The following is a 22,077-nucleotide window of genomic DNA, read 5'->3' on the forward strand; positions in this document are numbered from 1 at the left end:
CCAAATTATAACAAATAAAGGCTTGAAATATCTCCCTTTGCCTGTAATGAGTCTCATCTGTTAGTTTAACCTTTTAATTTGCATTACTGAAATAAATTAACTTTGCACGATATTCAAATTTTTCGAGTTTCACCTGTGTACCTAAATAAATTAAGCAATTGGAAAACATTGAAAATTTTTGAACAGAACGAGTTTAACGCCAACAATTACCTGATCTACATCAAAGTTTGCGTAGTAAACAGTGTATGAAAATTTAATGGAATAACAAAATTTCAAAAAGTCTCGTTTTTCAGTTAAAAAAGTCTTACCTGAGCAAGGCCCAGTACTGTTAAAAGTATAGGCACCTGCTTTTGCGTTTGTGAATGGTCATATTTTTCCGTTGCAAAAACCAGCAGTAGTCCTCCATCATGTTGGGATTCCAGCGGCCTTGATACCTGTTTTCCATTGCAGAAATATTTTTATGGAACCGCTCTCCATGTTCATCACTTACGTGTCCCAAATTGGGTGGGAAAAAGTCAAGATGGGAATGTAAGAAATGCACTTTCAATGACATTAGGCAGCCAAAATGTTCATATGCTGTTTCAGCACGCCAGACCTGCAGGGTATTGCGATAGTTAGGTCACGGTTTATGGGCAATCGAGGGTTACTCACTTTTTTGAGGAGAACCCTGGGCAGGCATGCGGCAGTGAAGGAGAGGTAGACACTAGTTCCTCTGGGGCACACTCTGGATGTAGGGACCAGGCCTGATGGTGTGTGAGGTGCCCTGGATGTTGCAGGTGTTTCGAGTGCCTTAGGTAAGGTCCCTTTAAAAATCGTGACGCCAGTGCCTGTAACGGTGGCACACCGGTTTGCAGGAGGATTAATGGAGTACACAGATGGTAAACCAAACGTTGCTTTACTTGGTGAAACAGTCCAACTTTATACAAGCAATTGCAGTGGTGTATAATGCAGTCCTTTACAGTACATATGTACAGCAGGTTTACTTCACAGCAGGTTTACTTCACAGCAGGTTTAAATCTTGCACGATACTTGGAGGGTAAACAGTTAATGCTTTGCAGTACAATGCTGCTCTATCCCCTCAGCTATTCTAGCTGGCTGGATCCCAAGGCCCGGATGCCTAATTGCTGGCTTGAATCCTTGGTATATATAATCCTTCCTCCAGTGTTGGCACTTGCTTTATATATCACAGTACCTCTGCCTCTCAGCTTACTTCTCTGCTGGATTGGAAAGGTGGCTGCAGGTTTCTCCCAGGAGGTCCACTCCTACTACTGGGGTGTCTCATCTGTGTTATCTGGATCACTGGTCTCCAAGCAGGCTGTACTCCTTCTAGCCTCCTGGTGCAACTAGAAACCAGGACTATCCAGCTGCATGTCAGGAGGAGGCCCTCAGCATATCTTGGGCTGGTGCCTTCTCACTTCTGTCTCCAAAGACTCCTGACTATGACCTAACCCCTCCCTGTCTGGGCCTGGACATTTATACTAGGGGCTCCCTATCTCCCTCTAGTGTCTGGGATGTCTAATTACACCCAACTAGGCCTGCTAAGCATTAACAGGGGAAACATACCAATGTAAAAACACACAGGAAATACATTACAATGCATGGATAAATATAATATCACTGTCCCTTGTGAGCAGGAGTAACATGTTACCCAATTGACCCTTGTGTAGTGCCTACGCCTACCTAGTGGGACACTACACTGTAAGCATGTTGTCTACTAATTCAGCATAGTTTGCAGCTCGTCTGTTCCCAAGAAAGTTCTGCACTACTAGCTCAAATGCATCCCAAGCTGCAAAACGCACTTCATTTGTCAGATTCATGCGCTGATCATAAGTAGTGTATTTGCCACATATGTAGCAGAAATTGTCTGGATCGTTAACACATTTGCGTTTATCCATCTTAAGTTTCAAAACTGATAGCACTTATAAGGCTACATGTACACGACCATATGTGTTTTGCGGTCCACAAATTGCGGATCCAAAAAAAAACAAAAAACGGATTACATCTGTATGCCATCCATTTTTTTTGCAGATCCATTGCCTAAAACGGACAAGAATACGACATGCTCTATTTGTTTTGCAGGGCTACGGAAAGGCCATATTGATGCGGACAGCACACGGTGTGCTGTCTGCTTTTTTGCGGATCCATTGAAATGAATGGGTCCGCATCCTATCCGCCCAAAAACGGAACGGACATGGAAACAAACAACGTTCGTGTGCATGTAGCCTAACAGATCACTTTATCAAAATCTGTCCAGCTTGCCTTATATACTTACTGCTGACATCAGCCTGAGTGCGTCCGAACAGGTCTGGACATGTCCATTGGAATATCTCCAATATAATGCATTCATATTATAACTGAATAGGCTTTGCATGTATAACTTAACCCTTTAAGGACCTCCACTGTACATGTACAGCAGAAGTCCGGTCCCAAAACATGGCGCCTGCTCACACGTGCGGCGGGCGCCATAGTCGCCGGGTTTCTGCTATTTTTTAATAGCAGAGACCCGCGGCACATGTATGCGATCAGCCATAAGGCTGATCGCATACATTTTCCTTTTCAGATGCCGTGGTCAAATGCGACCACGGCATCTGTGCAGTACAGAAGCGGAAGGCGCGCACTTCCGCTCCGGTAACAGCGTTCCCCGGCTGAGATCTGGGAACCTGTTACATTGATCTAATAGGCTGAAGACTCAAGCAGGCTTCTGTGCCTATTAGATGACTATACCAATACAGGTCACTAGGTGGCAGCATTGTATTGGTATAGTGCAAATTGTAAAGATAAAAATATGAGACGCACAGGAGTGGATGAAACCACAGAGGGAGGTGCTCACAGTAAAAAGGATTCGCCCCTCCTCTGAAGAAATTGAACAGTAAGATAGAAAATACTGGGCACTCTCTCTATAGGTAGAACCATGCGCTTGAAGAAATATGCCAATATACAATTGATAGGATTTAATAACATATAGGAATAACCATACACTTTATACACATATACAATTAAAAATATCCCCACAATCGAGCGCATATATCTAATATAATATATAATATTAGGACGACCTAAAATTGATAATTGAGGTTAAGAATACCTAAAATAGTGGATAAATAAACATCAGTGCAACAGTATAATAATATTCATTCTGCGGCTAAAACCAGTTGGATCGCAATTGATAACTTTGATATTGTAGGAGCCGTTAGAATGTTGTTGGGAGCTTACTAAATCTCCAGTATTCACTTGATTAAAGAATTTGGATCCGCTACTAGGGACAAAGTTACTGAGTCTCTGAATGTCCACTTCGCAATGAGTGTTTAAAGCGGCGTCCCGCTATTACTCACTGTTCGATAGTTGTTGTTACAGTCTTCCACTGCTGAAGTTCCGGTTCACTGTATATGAAGAAAACTTGCTCCCAGGTTGTTTCTGCCACCGGTCTGCATGGCTCTTGGCACCGCTCCGTAATACTGAAGAGCCGGTGTCCTCCGAGCCTCTAGTTTACCTGCTTCCACGCTGAATTCTGTATGCAGTCACGATACGTAGTATCCTCGTGCTGCGATCTTAATTGGTCAGCGTTCTTAGTTAGTCAGCGTGCCAGGTCCTCGTTACTAACATGATACTCCGGTTTTCTACAGCATCAACCTGGGATGATTTAGGTGTATATTCGACACAAGTTCATATGGGTGAATTGGGGGTCTTGGACCAAACGCGTTTCGGGGCTTGACGTTGCCCCTTCCTAAGTCCACATTAAGGACAACGTCAAGCCCCGAAACGCGTTTGGTCCAAGACCCCCAATTCACCCATAGGAACTTGTGTCGAATATACACCTAAATCATCCCAGGTTTCCTTAAAACAAAAATTAAAATACTTAAGCAAGAATAAAATGAAAAAATAAACATCATGGGCATCGCAGCGTGCACAAATTCTCATACTATTAAAATATAACAATATTAATGGCATACGGCAAATGGCGTAACAGGAAAAAAATATAAAAACAGCCAATTTGCAATTTTTTGTCACTTCAACTAGCCAATAATTTTCAAAAAGTCACACACACTTCAAATTGTTATCACTGAAAATAACAGATCATCCCGCAAAAAATGAGCCCTCACACAGCCCTGTACACATAACTACAAAAAGAGTTATAGGGGTCAGAAAATGGTTATAAAAAAGAATATTTTTTTCCTTAAAGGTTTAAAAAAGAAAAATCTGTATTAAAACGCAAGAAAACTTATACATGTGTGGTATCGTTGTAACCGTACTGACCTGGAGAATGAAGATAACAGGTCAATTTTACTGCATAGTGTATAGTGTAAAAAAATAAAATAAAAACCTTTTCTGAGAATTGCGTTTTTTCCCAATTCTACGCCATTAGGAATTTTTTTCCAGCTTCCTACTACATGGTATGCAACCATAAATGGTGCCATTAGAAAGTACAACTTGTCCCACCAAAAATAAGCCCTCATAAGGCTATGTGAATGGAAAAATAAAAAAAAGGGAACTATGAGAAGGCGGGGAGTGAAAAACGAAAATGCAAAAATGGAAAATCCCAAGGTGCTTAAGGGGTTAAAATCTAGACGTGTCAGGAAAATTCCGAGTTCATATTTGGAATCAGCATGCTCATTTTAGAATAAATCACATGTTTTTCTCTCAGTAGCAAAATCATTGTTGCACAGTGTTATTGTTCAAATCTGTGCCAGCTGTTAGCTGACTTAGATTTTAACATCTGTCACATGGACTGTCACCAAATGCACCAAATTTATGAAGTGACTTTGCCCCTTAATAAATTTCGCCCATTTTACAAAGATTGAGGGAGCGGGATGTAGTGTGTGGGAGCCGTAGTCCTCCTGAGTGATACAAGGCTGCCGCACATTAGTTCCTATGGAGACCCTACCTGTGGCAAGGATCCATAGGAATTTTGTGCAATTCTCATAGACTTCGATGCTATAACCCTAAGTTCACACTTGCGCGTTTTACAGCGCGTTCCTGCGCGCTGTAAAACGCGCAACACATGAAAACCAATGCTTCCCTATGGGGCTGGTTCACATCTTCGCGTTTTACAGCGCGTTTGAACGCGCTGTAAAACGCCCGACGCTCAAACAAGTACAGGAGCTTTTTTTGGCGCGTTTGACGCGCGTTTGGGCCATAGACTCTTTGGACAACACTGCTGTCAATCACCCAAACGCGCGTCAAATGCGCGTTTACTATTACAAAAAACGCGCATAAATACGCGCGACAAAATCGCGCATAAAAACGCGCGTTTGCGAAACGCTTAGGTGTGAAACCAGGGTAAGAGTCTATAAGAGAAGCAATCTAATCATTTCTTGTTAATGTTTCCTAGGGGATTTATTAAAAAGTGTTAAAAAAAAGTTTTGTAAAAATAAAATAAATAAAAAAATCTAAACATTTAAGGCTTCATTCACACAGTCAGTGTTTGGTCAGTGATTTCCATCAGTGATTGTGAGCAAAAACCAGGAGTGGATCCTACACAGACATAAGGTAGAAGGGAAAGATCTGCACCTGTTCTGTGTTTTGGACCCGCACTTGGTTTTGGCTCAAAATCACTGATGAAAATCACTGACCAAACACTGACTGTGCGAATAAGGCCTAAATCACCCTTTCACCAGAATTAAACTAAAAATAAATAATTAGGGCTCATGCACACAAACATCTTTTTCTTCCATCTCAGCTCCATTTTTTACAGGTCCGTATGGGGAACTATTCACTTCAATGGGGCCACAAAAAAAAGCTACGGAAAACATTTCCTATTATTGTCCACATTAATGACAAGGATACTACTGTTCTATTAGGGACCAGCTGTTCTGCTCAGAAAAATACTGAATGCTTACAAACGTCATCCGTTTTTTTTGCAAATCTGTTTTTTGCAGACCACAAAATACATACTGTCGTGTGCATGAACCCTTAAAAAATAAACATCATAGGCATCACTATGTGTAAAAATGCCCATAGTATTAAAAATAAAATATTTATCCCATATGGTAAATGCTGAAACCTTGATGTGAGTGTAAGGCCTCATGCACACGACCGTTGTTGTGTTCCGTTCCGCAAAATGGGGTTCTGTTATTCCGTGATCCGTTTCCGTTTTTGTTTTCGTGTGTCTTCCTTTATTTTTGGAGGATCACCAGACATGAAGGAAAGTAAAAAAAAAGTCTAAGTCAAGTTTGCCATGCAAATGATAGGAAAAAAACATGACAATCTTGTGTGCCTCCGCGTTTTTTCACGGACCCATTGACTTGAATGGGTCCGCAAACCGTTTTCCGTGAAAAAAATAGGACAGGTTATATTTTTTTGACGGACTGGAACCACGGATCACGGACGCGGATGACAAACGGTGCATTAGCCGAGTTTTCAACGGACCCATTGAAAGTCAATGGATCCGCAGAAAATCACGAAAAACGGAACAACGGACACGGAGTGCAACAACGGTCGTGTGCATGAGGCCTTATAGGAATGAATAGAACTACTGACTTCCGTTCCAGGCGCTGGGTCAGTTGAAGAGTGTCAGTCACATGACACAGCTGAGGACCAGAAGGGAGGGGACTGCTCATAACTACAGTAATTGTTAAGGAGAATTTCTTCATTAAAACTTATATCATGTGCCATTCTAATTGATCAGAGAATAAAAATGTTGTGGGCTTCTTAAAACTGTTATTGGCACTTTTTGTCTAATATGAAAGACTTCTAGACATCGACTACAAGACAGATTTGTGAAAAATTGGGATCTGATGTGTTGGACTTTTTTAGTTGTTGGTAATGCTTGTGCTAAACAATAGTGTTGATCGCGAATATTATAATCGTGAATTATATATCGGCACTTCGAGAATTCGCGAAGATGTAGAATATAGTGCTATATATTTGTAATCGCGAATATTCTAGATTTTTTTTCATCAGTAATCTCCATTCTTGCTTGTGGGCCAATGACAAGGCTTCAATATCATTGTCAGAGCTTAGCAACATCCCTAGCAACCAATAGGAAAGTTACCTACCCCTTACTATATAAGAACCTCCCCAGTAGCCATTTTCTGCAAATTTTTTTTGCAGTTCTCAGAGAGAGGGAGCAGTGACATTGCTGTGCTCTGTGCTTTCATCTGGATCCTATTCCTTATCCAGTTACATTAGATAGTTAGTTAGCTCTTATATATATAATACAGATAGTGGGAGATAGTCAGTTGTCGTGCCTTTTCATAGGTAAATACATTGATATCCAATTCATTTTTAGTCAAGATGGATGTTCATTACCTTTAAGAGCCATGCTCCACTATAGTTACAATTTTGTATGTCTTGAGAAGGCCTAGATAAGACAATGTATTTGAATTCTGATGATTTTAGTAAATAGAAAGACTCTAATCTTTCTTTGTGGTTTTTATATTAATCAATATAGGAGTAGATTGATTTTATATAATTAATTTTAATAGGTGTGCTGAATATATAGTATATATATAAGAGTATAGTCCTCATAGATATATTCAATTGTAAGATTAGAAATGAGGTATAAACTCCTCTGTCATGTTTAAAATCTGTCTCAGTGTAACACACGAATTAATTATTTATTTCCTGGAATGGAGAAATGTGGACACAGGTGATCATGAACAAACCCTGTCTCCTCCAAGAACAATGAATTGAGATAGCCCTATTTATCTTGATTTAATCAAGTCTGGTCAAAAGACTTAAGGATACACAAGTTAGTTGACCAAGTATAAAACTCAATATATACTGGAACACCTTCCCAATTAAAATATACCTTTTAATAATAATCTATTCTATTAAAATCTGGCCTACAGCCGGACTACACATACAAGGAAGGTCAACAAACAATGTCCTATAATGGCAAAAAATGGCTACAATTACACCTAAATATAGGTAAAGATACACGACTGGTGAGCAATCCTGGGGATTTTTTGTTACCCCCACACAGGGTACTCTGAGTGTAGGGCACAGCTGAGGACCAAGAAAAATCGTTCAGGAAACCAATATATTGTAGTTCACTGATGACCTTATTGCATAGGTTCACATGATACACATTCCGTGATTGTTCACGGTTAACTGAAATATGATACACATTCCGTGATTGTTCACGGTTAGCTGAAATACTGAATATGTATATCGTGAATATTCACATATTGTTGAGCCACAACAAAGGTTACTTGGTAACTTACGATTTGCTGAAATACCAGGACAGATGGAATCAGAAGGTTACTTGGTTACTCACGATTGCTGAAATGCCAGGGCAGATGGAATCAGATGGTTAGCTCAGTCGTCAAAGGGTGTAGTGCTCCATAACTGGATGGAGATCTAGTGCTGGTAGAGGAAGCGTTAGGATGATTATTTAGCACTAATGATGATTATGGTAGTCTGTAGGTCGTGATAGCAGTAATACAACTCACAACTGTGATATCCAATAGTAGGAGAGATAATCCTATCCTATGAATGTCCCTTCATGACCCTACACAGACTCAGCCCAGGGACACCCCTTAATGGTAGAAGTTCCCTGTCCTCGTGCCTAAACTGGCTTTCCCTCTATCTCCCTATCCTAATTGACCAAACGCTAGGCATATTAGACACACTAGAAAAACAAATACAAAATACAAGTCCCAACGCTACGTTTCCCCAGTCCATATATTTTCCGACTGGTTCGTCAGGGGAAGTGGAGACCAATACTCCATCAGCAATATCTCATGATAGAGATTTACAAATTTGGCGTCTCTCAATCAAGACCCTCCAGGAATAGAAGCCCAGATGTAGGCAAAAAATGACCGGTGTCCCCAAGTCCTGTTCAAAAACAGCGCCTTATAAAGTGTCCACCCCCAATTACTCCCTCCCCTCTTAGATAATTAGGTTCCCAAGATAGATGAACATTAATGTTCAAAGTATTCTCTCCTGGATTGTTTAACATCCCCCCTACACATGGTGATAGCACATTTCATGAAAAACATATTGTATAGTCAAAAACTACCTCACAGTTGATAATCCATATAGACAGCATGCAAAACGCCAGATTGGAACGCATATGCGTTCCACAGACCGGAAGTAGTTTACGAAACCGGAAGTGACGTATCTAGTGCTGTCCCGATACCCGGAAGTTGTTTTTGGAACGCAAATTGCGTTCCACCAGGCGATTGAATATTCAGTGAGGCTGTGCAGTTAGTTTGCGATCATTATAATGTTTAAATCATTAGAAATAGCATGTTTATTGATGTATCATTGCTATCTGTATATTATTTCCACCGGAATCAATTATTAAGTGGATATTATGATATAACATTTGGCAAACAGTGAGAAAGGGGGGAGAATGGGACACAAAATGGAGGCTTGGAGGGAATTGGATCAACCCAGAATGGGGATTAAGACACTTTATATGTTGACAAGGTTCCACTGGACCAGATATTAACAAGCCATCAGGGGGGAAAAAATTACAGAATACACCCCCTTCCGGCACCATGATAATTACTATGGGATCAATTCTGATCCGATATTTTAATTTATGACAGAATGTATGATAGCAATTAAGTCGCCATTGGTAGTTGGTTTAATTGAAGGAAGAGAGGGGGGCCACCCCAGGAGGTGAACCCCATAAACAGCCGGACATAAAGAATTTAATAGTCGTGCCAAAGTGGGCAGATGAGTAAGGAAAAAGGGTAATTTATTATGTGAGAGCCCTGACCAGGCAATGATTATAAGAATGAATTATAGTCGTGGTTAAGTGGGCGTTGTGGATAGTATATCTCACTCCATAATTATATTTACGTGGGAAAAACAGGAACGGAGGATGCGTGGGGGAGCACCCATTTTACAGGAAACAGCCGAACGATAATTGTTCATTGAGGCCATGTGGACTATATGTTTTTAATCTATATATCCACTGGCATTCCTTCTGTAAAATCTTTTTATCCCAATCTCCCTTACGTGGAGAGGGAGGAATGATTTCAATGATTTGAAATCCCAGGGATTTGGGATCACCCCCATGGAACTCAAGTACATGATTCGCCACGGGTTTGTCTCGTTTATGTCTAATATCTCCTAGGTGCTCCCCCACTCTCCTCCTCAGCTCCCTTTTAGTCTTACCCACATAATTTAAGGGACAAGTACATGTTATAAGATAGACCACTCCACAACTCCTACAATTACCAAAGTCCCTTATCTCAAAAGTTCTATCCGTTGTGACACTTTTAAAGGATTTTGATGTAATAATGAATGGGCATGCTATGCAGCCACTGCATTTAAATGTTCCCAACGGTCTCCTATCCAACCAGGTTCCAGAGGTTTTCGGTGTGGTGTAAAAACTATGAACCAGATGGTCCCTTATCGATTTTCCCCTCCTGAAAGTGATCCCTGGTTTGGGTGGGAGCACATCTACAAGATCTCTATCTGTTCGGAGGATGTCCCAATGCCTTCTCAGGATTTCAAATATCCTCTCATGAGAGTCATCGTACGTTCCAATAACCCTAATGACCTGGTTCTGTGTTTCATCCTTTTTATGAGGGTTCAGAAAATCTTCTCTGTTGTGTGTGAGGGAATGTCTAAACGCCTTTTTTAGTGTCACGTCAGGATAGCCTCTATTTAGAAATCTTTCCCTAAGGTCCCTAGACTGTGCCATAAATGTGGGGGTATCAGTGCAGTTCCTCCTGATCCGAATGTATTGGCCTTTAGGGATGCCTCTTTTTACTGGGTTTGGATGAAAACTACCCCAGTGTAAAAGGCTATTGGTGGCCGTGGGTTTTCTAAATGTTTCAGTATACAGTGTTCCATTCCTTTTCGAAATTTTTATATCTAGGAATGAGATCTCCCTCTCATTAATTTCGTAGGTAAATCTTAGACCTATGGGATTGTTATTCAGTGATGTGACAAAAGACTTGAAGGCAACCTCTGGACCATCCCACAGGAGAAAGATATCATCAATGTACCTTCCCCAGAAGGTAATGTGGGTGGTCCAGGGTTCCTCCACATCACTGAATACAAGTTGGTCCTCCCACCAGCCCAGGAGCAAATTTGCGTAAGTCGGAGCACAAGGGCTACCCATCGCGGTGCCCCTGAGCTGGTGGTAAAACACATTCTTAAAGAGGAAGAAATTGTGCGATAGAACAAAATTAAGGATACTGATCATGAATGAGTTGTGCGCTCTAAACTGAATACCCCTAGTTGTCAAAAAGGACTCGACTGCCTTGACTCCCCACTCATGAGGTATACTGCTGTACAGAGCCTCAACATCAATAGATGCCAAATATGTCTTTTCCTCCACAGCAGTATCCTGTATTCGCAGGAGGAGGTCAGTCGTGTCCCTTATATACGAGGGCAATGCTGAGACAAATGGTCTCAGGACCTGGTCAATATAGATACTTGTATTTTGAGAGAGGGAATCTATCCCAGATACTATCGGTCTCCCTTTCAACGGATCCACCCCCTTATGGATTTTCGGGAGTGCGTAGAAAGTTGGTATCTGGGGATTTTTTGGAGACATAAATTTGAGCTCATCTGATGAAATTAGTTTATCCTCAAATGCTTGTAAGAGGATCTGGTCCAGTTCCTCTATAAAAAGGTTTGAGGGATCATCCCGTAGTCGACCGTAACAGCCGGCATCATTGAGAAGGCCTTCACACATCCCATTATACATAGTGTGGTCCATAATAACAATGTTGCCCCCCTTATCGGCGGGTTTCACAATGATGCTACTGTCTTTTTGCAGTCCAATGAGGGACTCTCTTTCCTGTCTAGTGAGATTCGACCCAGACCCTTGTTGTGATCTAATCTTTTCCAGATCCTGGATCACCAGTCTGGAAAAGATATCGATTGCAGAATTTTCTTGGGGCGGGGGCATTCTATTACTTTTGGGACGCAATTTGGTGAGGGGGCCCAACCCATCTTGTTGGTAGGGACCTTCATTAATCGAAAGGAGGAGTCTAGTATCCTTTAGGCAATCCAATGGGATGCCCAATTTGGTGCATTCCTCCCTATCGTTGTTTTTATAGAATTTGTGCCAACGTAATTTCCGTGTGAAAAGATTTAGGTCTTTTACCCACGAGAAGGTATTGAAATTTACCGTTGGCACAAAAGAAAGACCTTTTGACAGGATCTCCAGTTCACTGGTTGTAAGAGCCTTGTTCGTCAAATTGATTATACATTTCTCATTCACTTGTGCCTTTGTTCTTTCTGTATTGGAACCCTGTCCCTCAGGTGGTAGGGGGGACCAGTTTGATCCTCCCCTCCCTTTCCTAAAAAATTCATGGCTTCCCCCCCACCCCCGGAAGCAACATATGATTCCGAAGTAGAGGAGGCATAACCCTGTCCACCTCTCTGCCATCTTTTTCCTCCTTTCGGTCGAGAATTCCTACTACCACGTCCTCTGTAGGGTGCTTTAACCCTGTTATATCTCTCTGTATCCGAGGAGTCTAAATCAGTGCTCGACTCTTCTATAATCTTGGTTTCTGATTTTTCTCTAAGGAAATCAAAAGCTCGTTTTTCTCTAAAGGTGTTAAGGTCAGTTACAAACTGCCTATGCTTTCTCTCCTTTAATTGTGTTTGGAAATTCTCGACCGAGGTTTGGAGAGTGGCTTCTCTTCGATTGAAATCGGGGTCCCCTTTAAGTGTCAAGGCTAATTCAATCTGTTTATTTAATTTTATACAAGTATTATTCAAAATTTCTTTTTCTTCCTCTAAGAGGATATTCATAAAGCGTATTGAGCTATCAATTGACTCCTTTTCCCACTTTTCTAATAATCCAGGGGAACTAGATCTCTGCGCCGGGACTAAACGAACTCTCAAACCCCTTGGTATAATCCTATTTTTTATATAATTTTCCAAAGTACGTGTTTCCCACCAAGATTTAAGATTTTCTTTATAGTCAAGAAACAGGTCTTTGAAAATAGATTTCAATGATAAATGTCCACTCCTGTCAGAGGCACCCTCCTGTTCAGAGAAGACCTCCCCCTCTTCCTCCAACCAACTATCCGTATTTATTGGGCCTTTGAGAAAACCTGCCATAATATTTAGTTATAAACTCTACCACATCACAAACCTGCTTAGCAGTAAATAAATCTAAGGGAAGAATAATTGAATATATACTGGAACACCTTCCCAATTAAAATATACCTTTTAATAATAATCTATTCTATTAAAATCTGGCCTACAGCCGGACTACACATACAAGGAAGGTCAACAAACAATGTCCTATAATGGCAAAAAATGGCTACAATTACACCTAAATATAGGTAAAGATACACGACTGGTGAGCAATCCTGGGGATTTTTTGTTACCCCCACACAGGGTACTCTGAGTGTAGGGCACAGCTGAGGACCAAGAAAAATCGTTCAGGAAACCAATATATTGTAGTTCACTGATGACCTTATTGCATAGGTTCACATGATACACATTCCGTGATTGCTCACGGTTAACTGAAATATGATACACATTCCGTGATTGTTCACGGTTAGCTGAAATACTGAATATGTATATCGTGAATATTCACATATTGTTGAGCCACAACAAAGGTTACTTGGTAACTTACGATTTGCTGAAATACCAGGACAGATGGAATCAGAAGGTTACTTGGTTACTCACGATTGCTGAAATGCCAGGGCAGATGGAATCAGATGGTTAGCTCAGTCGTCAAAGGGTGTAGTGCTCCATAACTGGATGGAGATCTAGTGCTGGTAGAGGAAGCGTTAGGATGATTATTTAGCACTAATGATGATTATGGTAGTCTGTAGGTCGTGATAGCAGTAATACAACTCACAACTGTGATATCCAATAGTAGGAGAGATAATCCTATCCTATGAATGTCCCTTCATGACCCTACACAGACTCAGCCCAGGGACACCCCTTAATGGTAGAAGTTCCCTGTCCTCGTGCCTAAACTGGCTTTCCCTCTATCTCCCTATCCTAATTGACCAAACGCTAGGCATATTAGACACACTAGAAAAACAAATACAAAATACAAGTCCCAACGCTACGTTTCCCCAGTCCATATATTTTCCGACTGGTTCGTCAGGGGAAGTGGAGACCAATACTCCATCAGCAATATCTCATGATAGAGATTTACAAATTTGGCGTCTCTCAATCAAGACCCTCCAGGAATAGAAGCCCAGATGTAGGCAAAAAATGACCGGTGTCCCCAAGTCCTGTTCAAAAACAGCGCCTTATAAAGTGTCCACCCCCAATTACTCCCTCCCCTCTTAGATAATTAGGTTCCCAAGATAGATGAACATTAATGTTCAAAGTATTCTCTCCTGGATTGTTTAACATCCCCCCTACACATGGTGATAGCACATTTCATGAAAAACATATTGTATAGTCAAAAACTACCTCACAGTTGATAATCCATATAGACAGCATGCAAAACGCCAGATTGGAACGCATATGCGTTCCACAGACCGGAAGTAGTTTACGAAACCGGAAGTGACGTATCTAGTGCTGTCCCGATACCCGGAAGTTGTTTTTGGAACGCAAATTGCGTTCCACCAGGCGATTGAATATTCAGTGAGGCTGTGCAGTTAGTTTGCGATCATTATAATGTTTAAATCATTAGAAATAGCATGTTTATTGATGTATCATTGCTATCTGTATATTATTTCCACCGGAATCAATTATTAAGTGGATATTATGATATAACATTTGGCAAACAGTGAGAAAGGGGGGAGAATGGGACACAAAATGGAGGCTTGGAGGGAATTGGATCAACCCAGAATGGGGATTAAGACACTTTATATGTTGACAAGGTTCCACTGGACCAGATATTAACAAGCCATCAGGGGGGAAAAAATTACAGAATACACCCCCTTCCGGCACCATGATAATTACTATGGGATCAATTCTGATCCGATATTTTAATTTATGACAGAATGTATGATAGCAATTAAGTCGCCATTGGTAGTTAGTTTAATTGAAGAAAGAGAGGGGGGCCACCCCAGGAGGTGAACCCCATATACAGCCAGACATAAAGAATTTAATAGTCGTGCCAAAGTGGGCAGATGAGTAAGGAAAAAGGGTAATTTATTATGTGAGAGCCCTGACCAGGCAATGATTATAAGAATGAATTATAGTCGTGGTTAAGTGGGCGTTGTGGATAGTATATCTCACTCCATAATTATATTTACGTGGGAAAAACAGGAACGGAGGATGCGTGGGGGAGCACCCATTTTACAGGAAACAGCCGAACGATAATTGTTCATTGAGGCCATGTGGACTATATGTTTTTAATCTATATATCCACTGGCATTCCTTCTGTAAAATCTTTTTATCCCAATCTCCCTTACGTGGAGAGGGAGGAATGATTTCAATGATTTGAAATCCCAGGGATTTGGGATCACCCCCATGGAACTCAAGTACATGATTCGCCACGGGTTTGTCTCGTTTATGTCTAATATCTCCTAGGTGCTCCCCCACTCTCCTCCTCAGCTCCCTTTTAGTCTTACCCACATAATTTAAGGGACAAGTACATGTTATAAGATAGACCACTCCACAACTCCTACAATTACCAAAGTCCCTTATCTCAAAAGTTCTATCCGTTGTGACACTTTTAAAGGATTTTGATGTAATAATGAATGGGCATGCTATGCAGCCACTGCATTTAAATGTTCCCAACGGTCTCCTATCCAACCAGGTTCCAGAGGTTTTCGGTGTGGTGTAAAAACTATGAACCAGATGGTCCCTTATCGATTTTCCCCTCCTGAAAGTGATCCCTGGTTTGGGTGGGAGCACATCTACAAGATCTCTATCTGTTCGGAGGATGTCCCAATGCCTTCTCAGGATTTCAAAGTTCCTCTCATGAGAGTCATCGTACGTTCCAATAACCCTAATGACCTGGTTCTGTGTTTCATCCTTTTTATGAGGGTTCAGAAAATCTTCTCTGTTGTGTGTGAGGGAATGTCTAAACGCCTTTTTTAGTGTCACGTCAGGATAGCCTCTATTTAGAAATCTTTCCCTAAGGTCCCTAGACTGTGCCATAAATGTGGGGGTATCAGTGCAGTTCCTCCTGATCCGAATGTATTGGCCCTTAGGGATGCCTCTTTTTACTGGGTTTGGATGAAAACTACCCCAGTGTAAAAGGCTATTGGTGGCCGTGGGTTTTCTAAATGTTTCAGTATACAGTGTTCCATTCCTTTTCGAAATTTTTATATCTAGGAATGAGATCTCCCTCTCATTAATTTCGTAGGTAAATCTTAGACCTATGGGATTGTTATTCAGTGATGTGACAAAAGACTTGAAGGCAACCTCTGGACCATCCCACAGGAGAAAGATATCATCAATGTACCTTCCCCAGAAGGTAATGTGGGTGGTCCAGGGTTCCTCCACATCACTGAATACAAATTGGTCCTCCCACCAGCCCAGGAGCAAATTTGCGTAAGTCGGAGCACAAGGGCTACCCATCGCGGTGCCCCTGAGCTGGTGGTAAAACACATTCTTAAAGAGGAAGAAATTGTGCGATAGAACAAAATTAAGGATACTGATCATGAATGAGTTGTGCGCTCTAAACTGAATACCCCTAGTTGTCAAAAAGGACTCGACTGCCTTGACTCCCCACTCATGAGGTATACTGCTGTACAGAGCCTCAACATCAATAGATGCCAAATATGTCTTTTCCTCCACAGCAGTATCCTGTATTCGCAGGAGGAGGTCAGTCGTGTCCCTTATATACGAGGGCAATGCTGAGACAAATGGTCTCAGGACCTGGTCAATATAGATACTTGTATTTTGAGAGAGGGAATCTATCCCAGATACTATCGGTCTCCCTTTCAACGGATCCACCCCCTTATGGATTTTCGGGAGTGCGTAGAAAGTTGGTATCTGGGGATTTTTTGGAGACATAAATTTGAGCTCATCTGATGAAATTAGTTTATCCTCAAATGCTTGTAAGAGGATCTGGTCCAGTTCCTCTATAAAAAGGTTTGAGGGATCATCCCGTAGTCGACCGTAACAGCCGGCATCATTGAGAAGGCCTTCACACATCCCATTATACATAGTGTGGTCCATAATAACAATGTTGCCCCCCTTATCGGCGGGTTTCACAATGATGCTACTGTCTTTTTGCAGTCCAATGAGGGACTCTCTTTCCTGTCTAGTGAGATTCGACCCAGACCCTTGTTGTGATCTAATCTTTTCCAGATCCTGGATCACCAGTCTGGAAAAGATATCGATTGCAGAATTTTCTTGGGGCGGGGGCATTCTATTACTTTTGGGACGCAATTTGGTGAGGGGGCCCAACCCATCTTGTTGGTAGGGACCTTCATTAATCGAAAGGAGGAGTCTAGTATCCTTTAGGCAATCCAATGGGATGCCCAATTTGGTGCATTCCTCCCTATCGTTGTTTTTATAGAATTTGTGCCAACGTAATTTCCGTGTGAAAAGATTTAGGTCTTTTACCCACGAGAAGGTATTGAAATTTACCGTTGGCACAAAAGAAAGACCTTTTGACAGGATCTCCAGTTCACTGGTTGTAAGAGCCTTGTTCGTCAAATTGATTATACATTTCTCATTCACTTGTGCCTTTGTTCTTTCTGTATTGGAACCCTGTCCCTCAGGTGGTAGGGGGGACCAGTTTGATCCTCCCCTCCCTTTCCTAAAAAATTCATGGCTTCCCCCCCACCCCCGGAAGCAACATATGATTCCGAAGTAGAGGAGGCATAACCCTGTCCACCTCTCTGCCATCTTTTTCCTCCTTTCGGTCGAGAATTCCTACTACCACGTCCTCTGTAGGGTGCTTTAACCCTGTTATATCTCTCTGTATCCGAGGAGTCTAAATCAGTGCTCGACTCTTCTATAATCTTGGTTTCTGATTTTTCTCTAAGGAAATCAAAAGCTCGTTTTTCTCTAAAGGTGTTAAGGTCAGTTACAAACTGCCTATGCTTTCTCTCCTTTAATTGTGTTTGGAAATTCTCGACCGAGGTTTGGAGAGTGGCTTCTCTTCGATTGAAATCGGGGTCCCCTTTAAGTGTCAAGGCTAATTCAATCTGTTTATTTAATTTTATACAAGTATTATTCAAAATTTCTTTTTCTTCCTCTAAGAGGATATTCATAAAGCGTATTGAGCTATCAATTGACTCCTTTTCCCACTTTTCTAATAATCCAGGGGAACTAGATCTCTGCGCCGGGACTAAACGAACTCTCAAACCCCTTGGTATAATCCTATTTTTTATGTAATTTTCCAAAGTACGTGTTTCCCACCAAGATTTAAGATTTTCTTTATAGTCAAGAAACAGGTCTTTGAAAATAGATTTCAATGATAAATGTCCACTCCTGTCAGAGGCACCCTCCTGTTCAGAGAAGACCTCCCCCTCTTCCTCCAACCAACTATCCGTATTTATTGGGCCTTTGAGAAAACCTGCCATAATATTTAGTTATAAACTCTACCACATCACAAACCTGCTTAGCAGTAAATAAATCTAAGGGAAGAATAATTGAATATATACTGGAACACCTTCCCAATTAAAATATACCTTTTAATAATAATCTATTCTATTAAAATCTGGCCTACAGCCGGACTACACATACAAGGAAGGTCAACAAACAATGTCCTATAATGGCAAAAAATGGCTACAATTACACCTAAATATAGGTAAAGATACACGACTGGTGAGCAATCCTGGGGATTTTTTGTTACCCCCACACAGGGTACTCTGAGTGTAGGGCACAGCTGAGGACCAAGAAAAATCGTTCAGGAAACCAATATATTGTAGTTCACTGATGACCTTATTGCATAGGTTCACATGATACACATTCCGTGATTGTTCACGGTTAACTGAAATATGATACACATTCCGTGATTGTTCACGGTTAGCCGAAATAGTATAAAACTCATTGTCTCTTCAAAATCTTCTCAAGGTTTTGTCTGAAACCTTAGATAACATTTATTGCTAGTATATTAGATAAGAGAAATAAGCGAGTGATTAAATTTTTGTATGGAATACTAGTGCCATCTAGTGTTAGGGTAAAATACTAGAGGGAGGTTATATTGATTATAAAGTGAGGTCACTAGTTAATGATAAAACTTGGCCAAGCCCTTTCTAAGATAGGATAAAAAGATGGTATGAGCTAACAGAGGGAGAGACATGAGAAAGAACAAAGACACACAAGAAAGAGAGGAAAGAGAAGTAAAGCTGTCTAGAGGGGTCTATCAAGATGGAAGCCATGGTGAGATGTGCTATGATGGACCACCCAGCTTTCCTAGGAGCAGAAGTGAGATTCCTACTAGAACTTGGTAAGAGACACAGAAAATGATATTTCATTTTATTAAGACTAATTTGATAGTGTGGGTGAAATTATACCATCTAGATTGGCGAATAAATACATAATTAAATTAATTGATCATCTCCATATTGAGATGTAGTTTTAGGATATTGTGAGACTTCATTCTACCTGCAGAAGAATCAAGACTCATAATCTAGCAGAGCATTAAATAATTGCTTAGATATATATATATACAGGTCCTTCTAAAAAAATTAGCATATTGTAATAAAGTGTGATTATTTTCTGTAATGTATTGATAAACATTAGACTTTCATATATTTTAGATTCATTACACACCAACTGAAGTAGTTCAAGCTTTTATTGTTTTAATATTGATGATTTTGGCATACAGCTCATGAAAACCCCAAAGTCCTATCTAAAAAAATTAGCATATCGTGAAAAGGTTCTCTAAACGAGCTATTAACCTAATCATCTGAATCAACTAATAACTCTAAACACCTGCAAAATATTCCTGAGGCTTTTAAAAACTCCCAGCCTGGTTCATTACTCAAAACCGCAACCATGGGTAAGACTGCCGACCTGACTGCTGTCCAGAAGGCCATCATTGACACCCTCAAGCAAGAGGGTAAGACACAGAAAGAAATTTCTGAACGAATAGGCTGTTCCCAGAGTGCTGAATCAAGGCACCGCAGTGGGAAGTCTATGGGAAGGAAAAAGTGTGGCAGAAAACGCTGCACAACGAGAAGAGGTGACCGGACCCTGAGGAAGATTGTGGAGAAGGACCGATTCCAGACCTTGGGGGACCTGCGGAAGCAGTGGACTGAGTCTGGGTAGAAACTTCCAGAGCCACCGTGTACAGGCGTGTGCAGGAAATGGGCTACAGGTGCCGCATTCCCCAAGTCAAGCCACTTTTGAACCAGAAACAGCGGCAGAAGCGCCTGACCTGGGCTACAGAGAAGCAGCACTGGACTGTTGCATGTCATTCGGAAATCAAGGTGCCAGAGTCTGGAGGAAGACTGGGGAGAGGGAAATGCCAAAATGCCTGAAGTCCAGTGTCACGTACCCACAGTCAGTGATGGTCTGGGGTGCCATGTCAGCTGCTGGTGTTGGTCCACTGTGTTTTATCAAGGGCAGGGTCAATGCAGCTAGCTATCAGGAGATTTTGGAGCACTTCATGCTTCCATCTGCTGAAAAGCTTTAGGCTGGGTTCACACCTGAGCGTTTTACAGCGCGTTCCTACCAGGCGTATCCACAGATTGAGGCATTCTCACTTCCTTTCCTTCCATGTAACAGACGTCCCAAGAACTTGAAAGACATGCTTGTAAGGGCAGATGTGGGCTCCAACATCAAGAAGCCGAGACAACTGCTCCTACAAACACAGCGCAAAGGCACATTTCCGTGCCTTCACTGCACACAATGCTCACATGTCACAAAGGGTGACAAGATCTTCCACCCCCTAACAGGTAAAGGGATCCCTATAAAAGGTTTCTTCACATGCGATTCCACCAACGTAATTTATGTCATTAAATGCCCCTGCGGCCTAACTTATGTGGGTGAAACTACCCAGACCATTAGGGACAGGATATGCCAGCACAAGTCCAACATCCGATGTGAAAATAACCACCTGCCCATTCCCGCACACTTTGCGGCTAAACGCCACACTATTGCCCAACTGCGATTCCAAGTATTGGAACAGGTAACAGTCCCCAGAAGGGGCGGAGACCTATCACGTCTCCTCATGAACAGGGAAGCCATGTGGATCCACCGTCTGCAAACACTGGAACCCAAGGGACTTAACCGGGATTACGAAATAGGAAGCTTTATATAGCTCCTGCACTAACAAAATCCTTCTTTCCCTCCCTCCGTCAATGTCCACACAATCATTTGAACACCACCGGCGGACAATATGCCCAATATAATGCAAACTTTGCTATCAAATACATTTGAATTACAAACGACGGTGACAAGGGTACCAACGGTCTTTAACTCAATCATAACATAAAACATGTGCATTTGTAATATATATATACGACCACATCAATGGTTTTAATTGCATGTCTGTACAAATCAATCACAGGTATTACTTATATGGAGCACGGTAAACCAGACCATCTCCTTTTTATGTATATTTGTGTTTTTTATGTAATTATGTGTATTTCTCATATAATGACCATTGCAAACTTATATCTTTGCTTTTATTGGACACAATACTAATGGCACCTCTATTCCGATTTTAGAGCAGATATTGAACCCCATCCAAGTTCACATACATGAGATGTCTAGATCATATCCTTTTTTTTCATCCCTTTGGTGGCCATCCATAGGTAACTATACCGTAAATGCACGATTAACCCTCCCAACCATCAGCCGCAGCGCTCCCCCAGCACAGACAACCATCGACACTGCCAGGAGACCCAGCGCATGCGCAACTATAACACCAGCCGGCCGATCTAACACCCGGCGCATGCGCAATAGATAGAAGAAACAGGCCGCTCCAAAGACCGCCCAGGCAAGGTACGCGCATGCGTAATATCCGACTGAGAACTCCGGGCGCCATCTTGGCTCACCCGGAAGTACGTCAGCCCACATCCGCCCCCTATGACGCAGCGCAGCCGAACCTCCTCATAAAGGGGAACGGAGACACAGTGAACACTATGGCTACCCGGAATACAGGCCTCAGCCTCCCGGACCACGAGCCAAGGGACACAGAGCCCAGTTAAAAGCAGCGCATCCTGCCACCCACTGAGGGAATTCGCCCCCACTCAGCTTTTTATACCCTGCGGCCACAATCCGGGTAAGAACAGAAGATGCTTAACGCCACACCAACATTGCATGTAATTAATTGCCTCTCCACTGGTGCAACTGTTACCATTTTGTTATCCTGCATGATCG

Source organism: Bufo gargarizans, chromosome 1 (assembly GCF_014858855.1).
Source record: "Bufo gargarizans isolate SCDJY-AF-19 chromosome 1, ASM1485885v1, whole genome shotgun sequence".
Lineage (NCBI taxonomy): Eukaryota > Metazoa > Chordata > Amphibia > Anura > Bufonidae > Bufo > Bufo gargarizans.